The sequence below is a fragment of the Capsicum annuum genome, chromosome 9, assembly GCF_002878395.1.
Source record: "Capsicum annuum cultivar UCD-10X-F1 chromosome 9, UCD10Xv1.1, whole genome shotgun sequence".
Classification (NCBI taxonomy): Eukaryota; Viridiplantae; Streptophyta; class Magnoliopsida; order Solanales; family Solanaceae; genus Capsicum; species Capsicum annuum.
Window position 1 is genome coordinate 180820811 of NC_061119.1, and position 18554 is coordinate 180839364.

The 18554-nt window shown below is 36.5% G+C and overlaps 1 non-coding gene across 1 annotated transcript; it reads left to right on the plus strand.

Annotated features, from left to right (window-relative positions):
- The first annotated feature begins 15126 nt into the window (after positions 1-15126).
- On the plus strand, positions 15127-15232 carry LOC124887475. The gene has a single exon (XR_007045249.1). It is a non-coding gene; the product is annotated as a small nucleolar RNA R71 (small nucleolar RNA).
- The last annotated feature ends 3322 nt before the right edge of the window (positions 15233-18554 follow it).

The window sequence follows — 18554 nt, forward strand, 5'->3', positions numbered from 1 at the left end:
GCCTACTCTATGCTGCTTTCAACCTATCCTAAATCACCCTGACTCTATCGAATGTGTCCTGAAGTAAATCAGTACTATAGGGTCTATCTCGAATGTCTTATATAATCCTATAGGAGGACGACATCTCCTACAGTACAAAGCATTATATGGGACTATCTTAATACTTGAATGATAACTATTGTTGTAAGTGAACTCTGTCAATGATACATATTGATCCCACTAACCTTTAAAGTCCATAACACAGGCTCTGAGGATATCCTCAAGCACCTGAATAGTACGCTTGGACTGACCGTTTGTCTACGGATGAAAGACTATACTCAAATAAAATTGAGTACATAACTTCTCCTAAGATACTCCCCAAAACCACAATGTAAACACAGAACCATGGTCAGATATAATAGACGTAGGGACCCCATGCAAATAAACTATCTCTCAGACCTAAATTAGGGCTCATCTCTCAGCACTGAAGGTTATCTGAATAAGAATGAAATGTATCGACTTGGTCAAACGATCCACAATAACCCAAATACCATTATGACCATGGGAATTACGAGGCAAACTACTCAAGAAGTCCATGGTAGTCGTTTCCTACTTCCACTCAGGAATAGGCAATCTTTGAGTTAATCTGCCTGGACACTGATGCTCGGCCTTAACCTACTGACAATACAGTCAATGAGCCACGAAGTCTACCACATCACTCTTTATACTATCCCACTAATAAAACTACCTCAAGTCTCTATACATCTTAGTCGTACTGAGATGAATAAAATATTAAGAGCTGTGAGCCTCATAAAAAATCGACTGAATTAAGTCATCAAGTCAGGGAACATAACTAAGACCCTAAAATCTCAAGATACCCTAAGAATATATGGTTTGTCTTCTAGACTCACCACTCATTACTCGTTCATGGAGTAGTCACAACTTACTATCGTCGAATTAATGATCCCAAATCTGCTCAACTAGTGAGGACCTCAACTCAGCACAAGCTAAATTCCTTGTAGCATCTAAAATATAAAGGTAAAGAATCAAATTGGCTAAGGACTGGAAGTTCTTTGCAAAGGGCCTCTGAGAAACTAATATACATGCAAAAATATCCATACTCACCGCTTTCTGACTCATGGCATCTACCTCCATATTTGCCTTACCTGAATGATACAAAATAGAAATATCATAGTCCTTTAGCAACTCTATCAACCTATGATGGCAAACGTTAAGCTCTCGCTAGGTCATAAGATGCTAAAGACTACAATGATAGGTAAAAATTTCAAAATACACACCATACAAATAATACCTTCAAATCTTGAGTGCAAAAACTACTACCGTAAGCTTCAAATCATGAGTGGGGTGGTTGTGCTTATTCTCCTTAAGTTCTCTAGAAGCATATAAAATGACACGACTCTACTGTATAAAAACATAACCACGACCAACACCAGAAGCATCACAAAACACTATAAATCCCTTGCCCACAACTAGAAGAGCTAACAATAGGCCTAAAGTGAGACAGTCCTTGAGCTTTCCAACGCTCAAATCACACTCCTCTGAAAATCAGAAAGGAATTTCATTTTGGGTTAATCTAGTTGTAGGGGCTGATAAGGTAGCAAAACTCTCAACAAAGAACCTATAATAACTAGCCAGACAAATAAAACTGTTAACCTTAGGTGAAGACGTACGTTTAGCCTAATCACAAATCGCTGAAATCATTGTCAGGTCTCCCATAATACCTGCCTTTGACATAATATGTCAACGAAAAGACACTCTCTCAAGCCAAAACTCGTACCTAGAGAACTTGGTAAAAAGCACATGCTCTCCGAAAACGTAGAGCACAACCATCAAATATTCTGCGTGCTTCATACTACTGCTCGAGTACACAAGATATCATCAATGAGCATACTAACAAAGGAGTCTAGATAAGGTCAAAACACATAGTTCATCAAGTCCATAAATACGACTGTTAGTTAGCCTAAAAGACATCAACAAAAACTTATAGTGACCATAGCAGGTCCTAAAGGCAGTCTTTGGGACATCCTCATCTCGAATCTTGAACTAATGACAACCAAACCTCAAATATATCTTAGAAAATACAGTTGCACCCTAAGGATAGTCAATTAAGTCATCAATGTGAGGCATAGGATGGAGGTTTTTCACTGTCACCTTGTTAAGATGCCTATAATTAATACACATCCTCATTGAACCATCTTACTTTTTTACAAAAAAAAGGGGTTCCCTACGGTGACACTCAGTCTAATGAACCCCTTGACAAGAAGATCCTGGAGCTGAGAGTTCAGCTCCTTAAGTTTTACAGGAGCCATACGGTAAGGTGTCATAGATATAGGTCGAGTGCCAGGCTCAAGGTTAATACCAAACTCAATTTACGGTCAGGAGGGATACTAGGAAGATTATTAGGAAACACACCAGGAAAATCATACAGAATAGGAAAATAGTCAAGCGTCGGACTTCTACACGGGTATCACACACATAGGGAAGATGAGACTCAAAACCCCTCAATATAAGTTGTCTAGCACAAACATATAAAATAATCTCCGTTGTCTCGTGGCTAATCGCTCCCTTCCACATGATTGTGGAACATCAAGCATGGCTAAGGCAATGGTCTTGGAATAATAATCCATGATCGTATGATAGTGGGATAACTAGTCCATGAACAGAATCACATCAATAACCAACAAATCCTGAATAAGAAGTATGAACATCACTAACTATCATAAAACAAGATCTAAATACCCGATCCACTACAAAGAAATCCCTTACGGGATTAGATGTGCGTAATGACAATGATAATAAATTACTGGACAAGTCCAACCATGATGTATAATAAGCAGATATATAAGAATTAGTGTATCCTTGACCAAATAAAGCAAGATCCAACTTGTGTCACACCAATATCATACCTATCACTACAACATCTAAAGTCTTAGCCTCGAGCTTAGCAGGTACTGCATACCATTGACCATTCCTTACACCCGGCAAGGAACCTTACTAATCTCCTACCCTACCTGACTGAGTACCATATGGAGTACCTTGGTAACAACCTGTACGACCTTATGAACCACCTCTACCTTAGGGATAAATTACCATAGTGGGAGTAGCTCCCTAGGCTAATACAACTATTGCCCCATGAGTAAGGCACTCTCTAGAGAAATGATATGGAAGCCCACAAGTAAAACAAAACTCACTAGAAGAAACAGAACACAAAAATTTGGCTGACCTGGCATAGCCACCACGCGTTGCATGGCCCACAGGTGAACCTCTCAAAGACTAATCACCGCCCTTACTAGGGCATCCACTAGAAATAAACTAATGCTTGTCTATGGTCTGAAGGGCTGACTGGACCAATGGACTAATCTTACTATAAGTCTTAAAATATAGACGTGGAGGATGTCCAAAATAAGGAACACCACCTTTGAATCAATAACTAGTATGGCTCCCACCAAATCTGCCCTTATACTTGGGCCCCTAATCACGACACTCATATTGTATGTCCTCCATCACTGTATCATAATTAGAAACCTCAGCAAAGGTCCTACCCACAACAACAAAAGTCTGGGTATCTATCCAAATAGAAAGTCATAATCCTCTCCCAAAGCAGCAAACTCCCTCATACCCAGTATCTAAGATAGAAGTTGCATGTTTATCTAACTTATGAAAATGAGCTTCATACTCAGGAACTATCATAAACCATGCTCCAATCTAGGGAACTAATATCTCATACTATCTATAAGACTATGCAACATAAACCTGTAGAAAAACATCTCGGAGAACTAAACAAAAGAGAGGGAAAGACCCAACTAGTCTAGAACTCACAAATCCCTTCCACCGATTTCTCGCATACAAGTCCAACTAAAATATGGTGTATTCCACACCACAAGTATCAACAAGTCCTAACCTATGAAGCCTATCCTTACAAGCAGCCAAAAACCTAAATGAATCCTCTTCAGGAACACTAGAAAATATAGGAGGAGCCAACATCAAGAACCTACGCAATATCTTCTGCTCCTCTGCTGACATAGTAGGTTTGGTCACAACTAGCAGAAGGACCATCGACTAAAAAACTACACGAATAGGAGAAACCTCAACTCCAAGAGCTGCAGCTGCAGGATGCACTCCTACTCCAGTAGTCTATAAACTAATAACAATACCCAATAGTTGAACCAAAGCATCCCTAAGCAACAAAAAGGAGATGAATCTTGGTGGAGCCTGGGCTGGTCCCTGCCCCAACACTGGATGAGGTTGAGAAGTTTCTTGCTCGGGTGTAGGAACTGAATCCTGGGGAGGTACACCCTGATCCCTAACTCAGGACACATCATGAGTCTGGATCTCGGGACCCTCCTTATATATCATTAAAGCATGTGTCCTAGGCATCTCTAAAAGAGTAATGTCAAATAAAAATATCCTGCAAACCAACTCAGACTCTTAGCATGATATGTGTGAAATAAGTGAAGGACCTCTATGGATTTCTTAAAGCCTCCCAAAGATAGGAATACAAATGTTTACGTTCCAATCCACAAAACTCCATTATGCACTTGCTCTAGTACCAATAATATCATTGAAACGTAGGCTTTGATACCAATTTGTCACGACTCGATTTGCAAGTCCTAATAGCACCTACCATATCCCACTGGTAGGTAAGTGGATACCATAACCCAGAGCTAATTCAATGGGTTACCTTGGTAGAAATGCCATTATGGAACCTAGATAAGAATAAACTTTAAACAATAATATTCCAAAACCTAAGACGATCAATATTCAAATACCATTCCCATGACCTGATAGTATTACTAAAAGTGCATCTAGGTTTGGCAATAGGAATTTACAACCCAAAGTCCAAAATGTATTAAATAATCTCATACATTTGTCTCAAATTCAAAAGTCAATTAAAGAAAGAGGGAAAAAGGGAAACTCGAACTCCAAGAACTCACCCTATCTCCAAATGGTCAACGCGGCATGATCTCGACTCAACAATGGTAAATAAAACCTAGGTCTGCATCAAAAAGGTATAGAAGTGTAGTATGAGTACCAAAACACTAGGACTGAGTAGGCATCATCGGTTGACTGAGCTAAATAATAAAATAAAGATTTTATAAGGTAAGACAATAACTTAAGTTCGAGGTATAGGATAGAACCCGAATCCTTTTCGAAATCACTGTATAAAATAACTAAACTACTAGGACAATAGCATAACATATCATATAAACATATACCAAAAATCATCATAGAAAAGAGTATTATTTCGGAAGTGTAAAGACACATCTATAAGATAGCAAACCTATGTCTATAATAATTAACAACAACCATTTTTAGAATATAAAGCACAAGAAATTACCACGATATCCTATACGTCGGGAAGTACATAAAAGAACAAAACAAAGAACTCATCACGGTGTACCATACCACTGTGGAGTACACCCAAGGAAAGAAAAACAAAAACACATCACGACGTCTCATACCGCTGAACAGTAAACCAAAAGATCAATCCATCGATACGTCAAGGCACAACCATATACAATGACTCACCCCAAAGTTACGGGTTCCCATTTTTGGCATGAACCCTTACCGACGTATATAATCAATATCAATACCAAAATTCAATCGTAACCAAACTGATATCACCATACAATAGTTATGTAGTTACTTAATGTCTATTTTATTGATGAACTCTATGTCTAGTCTATATTAGCTAATCTCCATATCCATAAAATAGTACTTTACAAGTCTTACAGTTTACTAGTCATCAAATAAGGAAAAGCTACAAGTTACCAATGCTATTAATTATTTACACATCACAAGGCCATTCTCTAGTTAGGATTCTTATTATATAAGTCTTCAATTATGCCATGATGACATAGCATACTAGATGACAAGTTAACCATTCCTCATACCATAGTAAGGGTATTACTATAGGCATGTTACAACCTTAAGGACTAGTTTCCACATTCTAACCAAGTAAGGTCCATCAACTAGTTCGCTAGTCTTCTAACCTACAAGTCATAGTCATTTATTAAAAATTACTAGTTTTCACATAAGACACTTTACTATGCAAAATTCAATTACATAACCATTAATTCAAGTAAAGTAGATTTACTAGGTGAGCCTTTGGTTCTACACAAGATTACACATACCAATTAGCCTTAACCTAATAATAGGCCTAAATTACCTATAGTTACTTCTTAGAGTCGACGAGGGTCACACCTCTTTTTTAGTGTTTAATGACAAAGAAAGTGTATCAATTACCAAGGAAGATATGAGTACAATAACAATTTAGCTACATATGACATAACCTCACATATATACATGCACTTATATAATATTTATCATAACATCATTACCTCTTTTGAATACACCGGGGATCGTCATAACATCAATATATCCTTCAAATTAACCAAGTATCATCATAACATCAACATATCCTTTGAATTCACCAGGTATCATCAAAAGATCAACATATCCACCAGATTCACTGAGTATCATCCTAATATTATTACCTTTTGTTAATTCACTGGGTATTATCATAACATCAACATATCCCTCAAATTCATCGGGAATCATCATAACATTATTACCTTTTTTGGATTCAACGTGTATCATCATAACATCAACATATCCTCCAGATTTATGGGATATAATCATAACATCATTACCACTTCTGGATTCATCAAATATCATCACAATATCATTACCTCTTTTGGATTCACCGGGTATCATTATCACATCAACATATCCTCTAGATTCATCGGGCATCATCACAACATTATTAACTCTTCCAAATTCACCAATCATCATCATAACATCATTACCTGTTCCAGGTTCTTCGGGTATCATCATAACATCAAAATATCCTTCAAGACAATAACATAAATCCATACACATAGAAAAATCAATAAAAATGCACAAGTTCATAATAATAGAGTAATAGAGATGTAAGATACATATACCATCCTACTTTACTATTACTCATCACCATATAATATGAGTATAAATATGAGCTTGAGCATTCATATGTTATGCATAATCACTAACTTTCCAAGGCTATCCATTATGACTACAAGAGAATTTATCAAGTATTCAGATTATCCAACCATCGACTATATACATAATCAAACATTTAAGTTTAACCATTATAATCTAAACAACATAATATAGGCGTTTATCAAGTATCTTGGTCTCTAAGAGATTTTATAGTTAAAACTTAGGGCGGGTCAAGTCCCACTCCTAAATCTCAAGAATGCCAAAGTTTTCTATCACAAGATAAATTTCTACTTGGAATTAGACTAAGATATCTAATTTACATTTTATGGGCTTGTCAATCCTTATTAAACCTATAGGGGAAATCATCTTCAAGCATTCTTTCTATGTCAACCCAACACCAAGGTCATTTCCTAACTAAGTAATAACTAGGTCAACATACCTTTTAAGTGAATGAGAAACATTCTTATCAACTATTAGAGCATCTAAAGTGCTCTCCTACTATTCATAAGACCACTAATAGAACTATCCAAGGTTCTGGGCTAAGGGTCAAGCATCACCCTTTGCAATTTCAATAGCCTATTAGACTCAACTAATTACAAACATCACCAATCAACCATTTATCTTCTAAACCCCGCCCAATCTCAAAAGATATCAATAATTATATTACAATCAAGCTCAATTTAAATGAAAGTAAGCCTAACCTACCTTGAGTCGAAGCAACTCATGAACTAATAAGCTTTGCTTGTCATTTTCTTAAAGCATCTTCTACCACAAGCCAAGCTATCAACAATAAAATCTAAGCATTACAACAAAAATAAAAATACCCAATATGGAAATATTGTGCCGTGGGTTTAAAAATGACACCAAACCCTGAAGTGTGTTCCAGCTTAGAAAATGAGTTTCTGAGACCAACCCACTGTTAAACTATCATTAGGGAGTTATAAACCTCTATTAATTTGACTAAATCAATCGTATTTGTGCCTATAGTTGAGCTTCAAAGACTTAGCGGTTTTGGGACTAGAATTCAAGAATTTATAACCAACAATATAGAGTTTTACCTTAGATTTATAGCAAGATTTGATTTCACAAGTTGTTTAAGCTCCTAATCAACCGACAAAACTCACTTGGAAGATTTTACACTCAATTAGGTTTTGTAGCATAAGAGGGAGGTACAAAATGGCAAAATTTTTGGGAAAGACAACCCTTAAATAGGTTGCATCAAGGTATTAGGTAGCATGGTCACGCCCTTTGTCGGGCCGTGGTCGTGGCACCGCATTTGTTCCCAATGCCTGGCTGCTATTGTGGAATTATGTTTGTGCCTAGAACTTCGTAGTTGGGCCATTTATTGCTCTACCAAGCATGGCTAAAGGTCGGAACATGGTTCCAAGCTTTGGCCAATGCCTCGAGATGCATCCAGCATCTGTAATCAAGTAAATAAAATATGTAACTACATAGATTTTGATGTTACAAATGCAATGGCAAACTCAAAATTTGCATTTAAGGTCTTTTTACTAGATTTTTCAATTGGGGGTCAATTTGGACCAACGAAGACTTCGAATTGAGAAAGTGGTTCTAAAAATCAAATGAACCACCAAGTAAATGATCTATCAATTTTAGCAAGTCACTAATGACTTGGGACGGCTATGGAGAAATTCTATAAGTGAAATAAGCATGAATAAAGACAATGACCCAAAGGGTCATTACAAATGGCTCATGGCTTATAATGTTGTTTCCAAATAAAGGTTCAAAGGCTAAAAGTGTGTGACTAGGGATATTATCTATGTATGGGTAGGCTCTTTTATGTTAAAGTGGGTTTTCATGCACACAAAAAAGGCCTAAGATCATTTCACCAACCATGAATTATAAAAATTAGCTTTGAGAGACTAATGAGACAAGTTCTAGATAAGATAAGTAACCATGAGAATTACATGACTAAGTTGACCACACATGGCATGCAAACTTTTCAAGGAGGCTCAACTGCATTTCCTACAAGAAAAAAAAAGAAGCTATTTACCATACACTACAAACTAAATATTTTTAAGTCACAAGAGATGTAAAGAGTTGGTACAAGATCAATCACGTCCATGCACTTGATTTTCAGAAAAATAAATTGACGTAGAGGGATGCTTGATTTGTATTTCACCATGCAAGAATGGTCATCGTTAGCACCAAATCAAGCCATCATATCACATCTTAACTCTCATAAGGTAAAACCAGATGGATACTCAGACTTCACTATAGGAATAAGGGCAATCCCAAATCTATGATGCCATGGGTACTCAGACTTCCCCTGCATCTATAGCTCAAAATCCCCAAAACACGATGATTTTACTTTAAGAATGTCTTCACTCAATATATCATTGGGAATGGCTTATCCGAAATCATTACTAACAAAAGATAAAACTATCAAAATAGAAACAAATAAAAAAATAACTCAAATGACTAATCGATCAAGTGTAGGAACAATCGGGGTGCCCAATATTAAAAGCCAAATAAAAATAGCATCATCTAAACAAATATAAAAATATCCAAATAATACGGACTAAATAAATATCAAATGAAATACGGAGATGGGCACCCCCAACTAAAGCTTTCAATGTCCTCAATGCATATCAATAAAGCATAAAAATAGTAAAAAAGCTTCATGTAACCGCATGCATCATCTAATCTTAATTAGAATTTGACCACATAGATGGGACCTTATTATCAGATTTTGCTATAGGAGAACTAAGTTTTTCTCTTTGGGCTTTAGGACAATTCACAGGCCCTTCACCCTTTTCCATACAGAAGTAAAAAATTTATCTCTCTTCTTCACCTTTTCTCTCATCTTGTCATGACAATCATGTTGCTTACTATGTGATCATGCTATGGAAGAGTAGGTACTCTCTATCCTAGATATGGTGTCCCTCCTTCTTCTTCTAGTATGATATGAACTGCTCATAGTCAGTCTGTGCAATATAAGAGTGGCAAGCAGTATAAGGCCCTCTCAGTCCATGGATAACCCAGACACAAGCTCCTTGATTGCTTTCATCTCACTTGAGACCTCCTTAAATGGCCCTATGATGGATGGCCTACAAGATTCCATGTCATCATCTATCGACTTTCCTAAGTAAATTTTCCTGTTCTAGCTAATTCTAAGTATGCCCTTACCCCAAATCTTAAGAGGGTAAATGTGACTCTTAGAGCATACCCAAGTGTCCCTAGGGTACTCCTCAATCTTGTCCCCCTTGCAAAATTTTGTGATAAAAAAAGTAAATATAAGTTGGGAGCCACCTCTATTCTTCAAATGCATCATGTCTGAAAGCACAATACACCCAACATCAAATGGAATGTTGTCTAAGATGCATGGGACCATCCAAACTCGTGTATCTAGGATGTAGGTCATGTTAGTTCATTAGGAACCTGGTTACAAATGATAGATAAATAGATCTGAGTCATAGCGATGAAATCATGCAATGATATCCCTATCTTTGTGGCAGCCCATGGGACCTCTTTTATAAGACACAATTTTTTAACTAGCCAGCTCCCTAGTTTACACCTGTTTGCCTCAAATTATATCATATGAAAACCTGGTTTCCCATCTATGTCATTGATCTATTATTCCCAAAAGTGGACTTCCTTTCTCTAAATTCTTACAATAGAGTCAGAGAAAGATACTACGCTGAGGTTTGCGTAAACTCCTTAACTCAATGTTCATTTGCTTGGAATGGATCCGGAGTAAAGCACCTCCACCCGGTGGCCACTAATATTTTATGAAAGTTCGAGGGTTTCTCTGGCAACTTGTAAAAACATATTCCTCTCTTTGGGAGTAACTTTGTCTTTGGCAGGTCTCCATAGTATAGAGTTTGACACTCACATACCATAAAGTGAGTTTGAGAGCGTAGTCTGCTATTTTTAGATTTGATAACCTTAAAATAAAACAAAAGCATTAGTTATCAACATCATCATGTGAAAACTATGCAATATGACTTAATTAAGATAAAGAGATGGTTCACTGGTCAAATTTAGGCTTAAACTAAGAATTTGGAGATCTGGACTTAGAAGCCTTACAGCTCTCAGATGTCACAATCATGGTCTATAAAACCACAATTGCGCTACAGCAATTGCAGGTCACTAGACTGCGATCGCACATTCGAGATCACGATCTGGTGACCTTATACCTGAGATAGTTAGCCAAGCATGATTATGTACAATAATTTCAATTTTCTATAAAAATTTGTGTTCATACACAATAAATGACACCAAAAACATAGAATACAAATTCAAAACCCCTAATTATGACATTAAAACATGGAAAACTTGCAAGGATTTCATTTGGGCATTTTATTGAACACTTCGTGTGCAGAGGTTATTACTCCCAATTTTAAAAAAAATTGGGTGCTTAAGACATATTAACCAATTCACATACCAATAAAAAAAGAAAACACATCAAACAATCTTAATTAATCTCAAGATCAAGCATTAAAACCACACACAAGCATACAAGAGAAGAATCGAACTGCATAACTGATGAGGAATGCAGGGAAAATGCAATGCACTTCTCGATGCTCTTAACACGAGTAAAAATTGATATAACTATGAGTAGTTTTAAAGCAAGTATGGGATTATCCATTGTAGTGACTGTTTATTTTTTAAAACTACTAGAATTAAGATCGCAACGTTGCGGTGAATGCGATCGCATGATTACCGTTATAATGGTAATCGAGGCCTGATTTAGCTTTCCTATTTTCTGCCATTCTGTTATCACCCTCACATATACCATTGTTTTGGTGTATGAAGATCATTTTCAAATATAATAACCCAACTTGAGTTGGGGTCAAATCCATAATGAATGTAACTAGTATTCGAGACTTATGTGAGTTGGGAGCTACTAAGTATTTACCCGCAATGTAAACATAAAGTAAAACATAAATTAAAATTAGGGATATGGTTTGAAGGGTTGTTAAATGAAAACTACTTGATCTACTAATTAAGAGCCACAATTATAGATAAAATTCCAATAGAATAATAGTCTTAGGATTATGTTTTCCTAGGGGAAAATAGTTCATATATATATGAGAATCAAATGCAAACTCTATCTAATGACTATATGGGTAGGATATGTTAGGGTCTTTGATGTTAGTTTTTCAATGAAACAACAAATTATCACCTATGGATCCTTTCGGATACCTTATAGGTGTGGGGAACAATCAACCCACAACCTTAATTGGGCATCCCTACTTCTAGGATGATGCCCAAGATATAGAAAATTCACAATCCATCCTTCTTTCTAAGATAGGGTAAAGGAATAAGACAACATCTAATTGTTGTTCACAAATACTTTTCATCCATATCCCTCTTTCATAGAAGATATGGTATCTAAATGAATACTAACATCCCTCTACAAAGGGTGATATGTGATTTTTGGAATTTGAGGTTTTAACACACAACTTCCAATTCAACAATAAAGTATTAGTGAAACCCAACATTATTAACCATGAATCTGTTCTAACAATCAAAAACCCACTCACATTTTCACGTTATTCCAACACAACCCCAAGATAGATATTTAGATGCTCATGAAGTTTAAGAGAATAAATATCCACAAATTTACATTCGAAGCTTCTATTAAAGATCTAACCAAGGGTTTTCTTCAAATTCAACTTCAATTACAATAAAATCCTTGAAATATTAACCACAATATTGTTTCCCAATTTAGTTTAGCTTTTACAATGCAAAAACTATAATTCTAATTGCATGATATCCCCAAAATTAAAGGGTTTTCACCATATAGTGAATTGGAACCAGTTGTGAGAAATTACATATCTCCCCTTAGTCTATTTTTCGTGCCACAGATATCACCAGAGCTTGATCGCAGTAGCAGTGAGACTATCATAATAGCCACTTTGACTACATCTGACTGTCGCGATCGCGACCCTCAATCCTTGATTGCGGTAACTGAGGGTCAGTTCCTACTACAAATTATCCGGCTTTTGCACTAACTATTTCCATTATGATCTCTTTTCAGCTCACATCCCTTATTTTCTTCATTTACCTATAAACCTAAAAACAATGTGAATTAGTGCATTTAAATGGAAAATTTGCCTCATTTACACAATTTAATCATACTACTATGAATAAATTTAGATGTATATGAGTGGTAAATTTACCACCCACCAGTCAGCTTACCACTCCTATCTACAACACTTCCCATTACTCAATTTTTCAAACACACCTTATAATGCCATACTTCATGGATTAATTAAAAATAAAATTAAATCTACTCTAACAATCAATATTTGAAGGATATGGGCCTCTTTGATTGAATTGATGGGTTGCCTCCCATCCAGTTCCTTATTTAGCTTCGTGGAACGATGTTCTTCAATCTTCTAGTTGGGTATTTTAGCTTGGATGACCCAATCGCCTCTCCATTATCATTATTAATAAATAAAACCACCTGTAACTAACTTAGTTGTTTCTCATCTTTGCATACCCAGAATTAGATTCCATTACTATTCACCCAGAAAGTCATTTCTCCATGCTATATATCCACTAGCGCCCTTCAAATTTCAAAGAAAGGGTTCTCAATAATTATGGGTATTTCATCATCGATTTCACAATCAATCACAATAAAGTCCATCGAGACAATAAATCTATAAGCTTTTACTAATACATTTGATAGCACCCCAACCATTTTCTTGACCGAGTGTTCCACCATGATTAATATTATGGTGGTAGATGTAGAAGCACCAAACCCAAGCCTTTGATATATCGCATATGGCATCAAATCTATGCTAACTCTAAGATCACATAATGCCTTGTAAAATTTATAAGTCCAAATGGTGCAAGGGATTTTAAACACACCCGAGTCTTTCTTGTTTTTAGCCATGAAATTGGACATGATGATGCTAAAACTATGGGTCACTTCTATTGTCTCACCATCCAGAAGCCTTCTTCTTTGACATCAAGTCCTTTATCGACTTAGCATTCCCTGGAATATTGATTGAGATGTTTCTAAGCTTTACAATTAACTTCTTAAACTTGTCATTGTCATTCTTTTTCTGTAATCTTTGTGGAAAAGGAGAAGGAATTTTCATCGGGGTCGATGGCACAGTTTAAGGCTCATCCCCCATTATGTTTTAACCGACTATCACTTTAGGAGTTTTCTCTCTATCTTCATATTTTACAACTTCCCTTAGTTCTTCATCCCCCGCTTCAAGATACTTTGTTACACCATCACTTGGAATTTCAGACCGCTTCCTCTTTGCATTAATTTTCATCATTAAGAGACTTTTCATCAACCTCAATTTCAAGTGCTATAATATCTCTACCACTTTGAGTGATGATTGCTAAGACATGTGCATCATTTTAGGATTTGTCACGGTGTCACTCGGGAGGCCTCCTTTACGCCTAACATTAAATATGGTTGATATTTTGCCAAATTATGTCTCTAATTGCCTGATTGAGGCTGGGTGCAATAAAACTATTTGGTTGATTTGTGAAAAGTCCCCTTGTAGTTCTCTAACCACCTTGTCCGCGCTTTCCACTTACTGTAAGATTCTAGCAAAAACATCCTCAATTCTGATCTATTTGTGGTCCAAAGAGATTACTTTCTTTTCGTTCACTCGGTCGTGAGAGGGCACATACCTGTCATACTCCTTCTCCTTCTCACTTAAATTGTGATCTCTATCACACCAATCTCTTTATCTATCATGATCGTTCCAACCTTATTCCCCGCCTTGACTTTGGTAAGTTTGGGAAGGAATGCCTCGGCTGATTTTCTAAGAACTTGATCTCTACATCAAGGGACTCTGCTTCATCTTCATCATACCATTTAGAGAGAACGACATTGACCTCTTTAATGGGTGCACTCATCACATACTTTGCAAAGAAGTCTAATTGTGTCATCATCTTAACCATATTTTTGTCCCTATCTTCATTATTGTTTCATTGCTCCTTGTTCACAATCGAGGCAGCAGGGGACCCCAGGCTACTTCGATGTCCCTTGTATGCCACCCCCAATTTTTTTTTGTGACTTTGTCAAGCAAAGTCAAAGCTACGCCGTATGACAATTGAACAATAGACCCACTAGATTTATTGTCAATCACGGTCTTATTGAATTAGTCTAATACCCTATAGAATATTTTGAGATGCATTTTCTTTGGCACTTCATTGTTAGGGAATTGCATGAGGTTATCATTGAACCCTTCCCATATTTCATACAAGAGCTCTCCATTGAGTTGATGAAAATTTATGATCTCATCCCGTAATTGCAACATCTTTGAAGGACGAAAAAATCGATCAAAGAAAGCATCAATAATCTCGACCTAATATGTGATGGACCCATCGGGTAGAGATAACAACCACAACACCATTTTGGCTATTAGAGACAATGGGAAGTCACAAACGAATAGACTCTTGTGTTATATAAGAAATGTCAAAAGAGGTGCACACATTAATAAACATTATTCAAATGTAGGTTTGGATATTCGTGTGCTTGACCCCTGATAATGTCCTTCTTTTGTAATATATGGAGAATTGTGATCGTCACGTAGAATTTCCTTTATTTAGTGTAATGTGGAAGGCACTATCATGCCCCACATCATCAAGATTACCCTTATCCTTGAGGTTCCCATCAAATAAGCCTTGATTAATCCCATTATGGGTCATGGTGACGTGATTACTATGAAATTCACCTAACAAAACAAAAACAACAAACAACATAAGTAAAGACACTAAGGGTGAACCCAAAGTTACTAACAACACCACACAAGCGAAAACTAAGTTTCACTCCCTGACAATAGCACTATATTTTATAACACTCAACTTAGACCATTATTTTTATGCAAGGAGGTTATCGTCAACATAAACCCAAATATAGTGTGACAACATGCATGAGGTAACCATTACCAACCTTGTATCGGCAATTATGAGTTTCCAATTTTGATCCCTCGGGATCTCCACCTTCCATGACTTTGCTACACATCCCGCCATTATTTCCCAATTAAAACCATTTTCCTAATAACCAAACCATTATCCATTTATTATCCAAAGCCATTGATATTGGTATCGTCATACCAACCCTTACTTGCAATTATCAATAATAGCCAACCATTTATAGGTTTAAGGGGACTTTTAAGTGCCCTTCCATTTAACATATTTAACCACTTGGGGGATTCTATGTACCCCTCAAACATAACCATTAGTCATTTACCATTCTAAGCTACTTAAACCATGCATAATTTCTATTTCTTTACAAAGTTTTAAAACATACAATATTTCCATTAAAAGTACTCAATGCAATGAACATATCTTTATAAGCATTTTGTCAAACACATTGGGGGCATAATATAACAAAAACTAATTCCAAATGCCATTAAATCATTCCCATGCAATCCAATTATCCAAAACCACCATTAATACGTGTAAAAGCATAATGAAAGCCCTGAGAAACCATAAGTAATCATTTAATATCGAAACTCCTAAATCATATTTTAAAAGAAAAATCATACAATTAATGAAATCATGGAAACATTCATAAAACTATACGTTTATATAAAATTAACAATAAGGGAATAGAAAATGCCATAAAACAAGAAGATGATGGAAAGAAATCACCAAGAGAAGCCTCAAATTGATCCTTTAATTGATGATGGAGTGTTTTAGAACAGTTTCTCAGTGTTAATTCATGGAATAATAGGATAAATAACCTTCAAAGTAGGTTAGAAGTTGTCGGACCCTAATAGGATAAGTAGGTAAATGTCCAGAATATCCCTACTTAAGTTGCAGCAAAATCCCATCACAATGATACGATTTACTCATACGAGTCATTCCCTCCGATACAATTCGTATCCTCCACTCATGTCCTTGTCCCAACCCTTGAATCCAACACTGTCCAGTATATGACTCATCAAACCAAGTTGTATTGATAGTATATAATCTGTGCCTTTCATCTGTACCCCTGGAATATTTAAACCTAATAAAGATTTAGACACTATCCACCATAAAAGTCCTGGGTTTGACTTGTAACCTGGCTTATGGATCATGGTGAGACACTCGTACTCAGATCCAACCTATTTAACAAAAACTAAGATTATGTTAAGGAACCAAATGCATTGTAACATCCAATACGACTCGTACCCCTAAATCGTATCCATTCTAGTAACCAAAATCTAAGACAACCAACCAACACTGATCCATGTATGACTGGACTAAACCACCCATGCCCAACATATGGCTCATACCCATGAGTCGTATTAGGTCGAGAGACCAGAATTATAGGAAATAATCTAAGGTCCAACAACTAAGGCATTTTAGTCTTCCTTACTTAATATGTTATTCCTTAAATGACGGATAAGGTAGGGGTAACCACATGCATGAGACATTTGAGTTATATTATCAAACTTATTCCCAATATTTAACAAAGTTTGAAAAGTAAATAGGAAAAGATAATTATCTTTCCTTTAACAAACTATGGAAAAAAGATGTGCTGAAAACACATACCTTCCGCATGAATCCCAGGATCATAAACAAATATGGATATTGGGAAATTATGTCCTTTTTTACTTTTCATGTAGCTTCTTCCACCTTATGGTCATGCCAAAAAACCTTAACCAAAGCCATAACCTTGGTCCGCAACCAATGAACATGCCTATCGAAGATCTCAACTTGGACTTCTTCAAAAGACAAGGAATTTGTCAAATCCAATCCTTTCAAAGGAACAATCAAAAAAAGGATCACAAATGGACTTCCTCAACATGGAAACATGAAAGACTAGATGAACCACGCTCAAGCAAGAAGGAAACTCCAGCTCATAAGCAACATTATGAACTCTCCACAAAATCTCATATGGACCCACATACGGGGGACTGAACTTCCCCTTCTTGCCAAACTGTACCACTCATTTCATGGGAGATACCTTGAGAAAAAACTTATGCCCAACCTCAAACTCCAAATCTTTACGCCTAACATCTGCATAGGAATTTATGTGACTTTGGGTAGCCTTAAGCCTATCCTGAATAACTTTACCTTCTACATATCGTCGTAAACCAAATCGGGACCAACCATATCCGCCTCACCAAGCTTCAACCAACCAATAGGAGATCTACACCTCCTACCATACAATGCCTTAAAAGAGGACATACCAATACTAGAATAATAGCTATTATTTTAAGAAAAATCCACCAAAGATAGATACTCAACCCAATTGCCACCATCATTAATCACATAGGCCTGAAGCATATCCTCCAGTGTCTTAATAGTTCTATCTGCTTTCCCATCCATCTGCGGATGGAAAGCAGTACTCAGCCTCACCATAGTCCCCAATCCTCTCTTAAAATATCACTAGAACTGAGACATAAACTGCGTACAAAAATAAAAAACAATCGATGCGGGTACTCTATGCAGCTTCACAATATCTTGAAGATACAGTTTCACATAATCCTCCATCGAGAAGGTAGCCTGTAGAAGCAAAAAGAGTGCAAACTCAGTCATCCTACCCACGATGAACAAAATTGAATCATATTGATTTTGAGAGCGCGAAAGACCAGTCATAAAGTCCATATTGATCACTTACCACTTCCATTTCGGAAAAT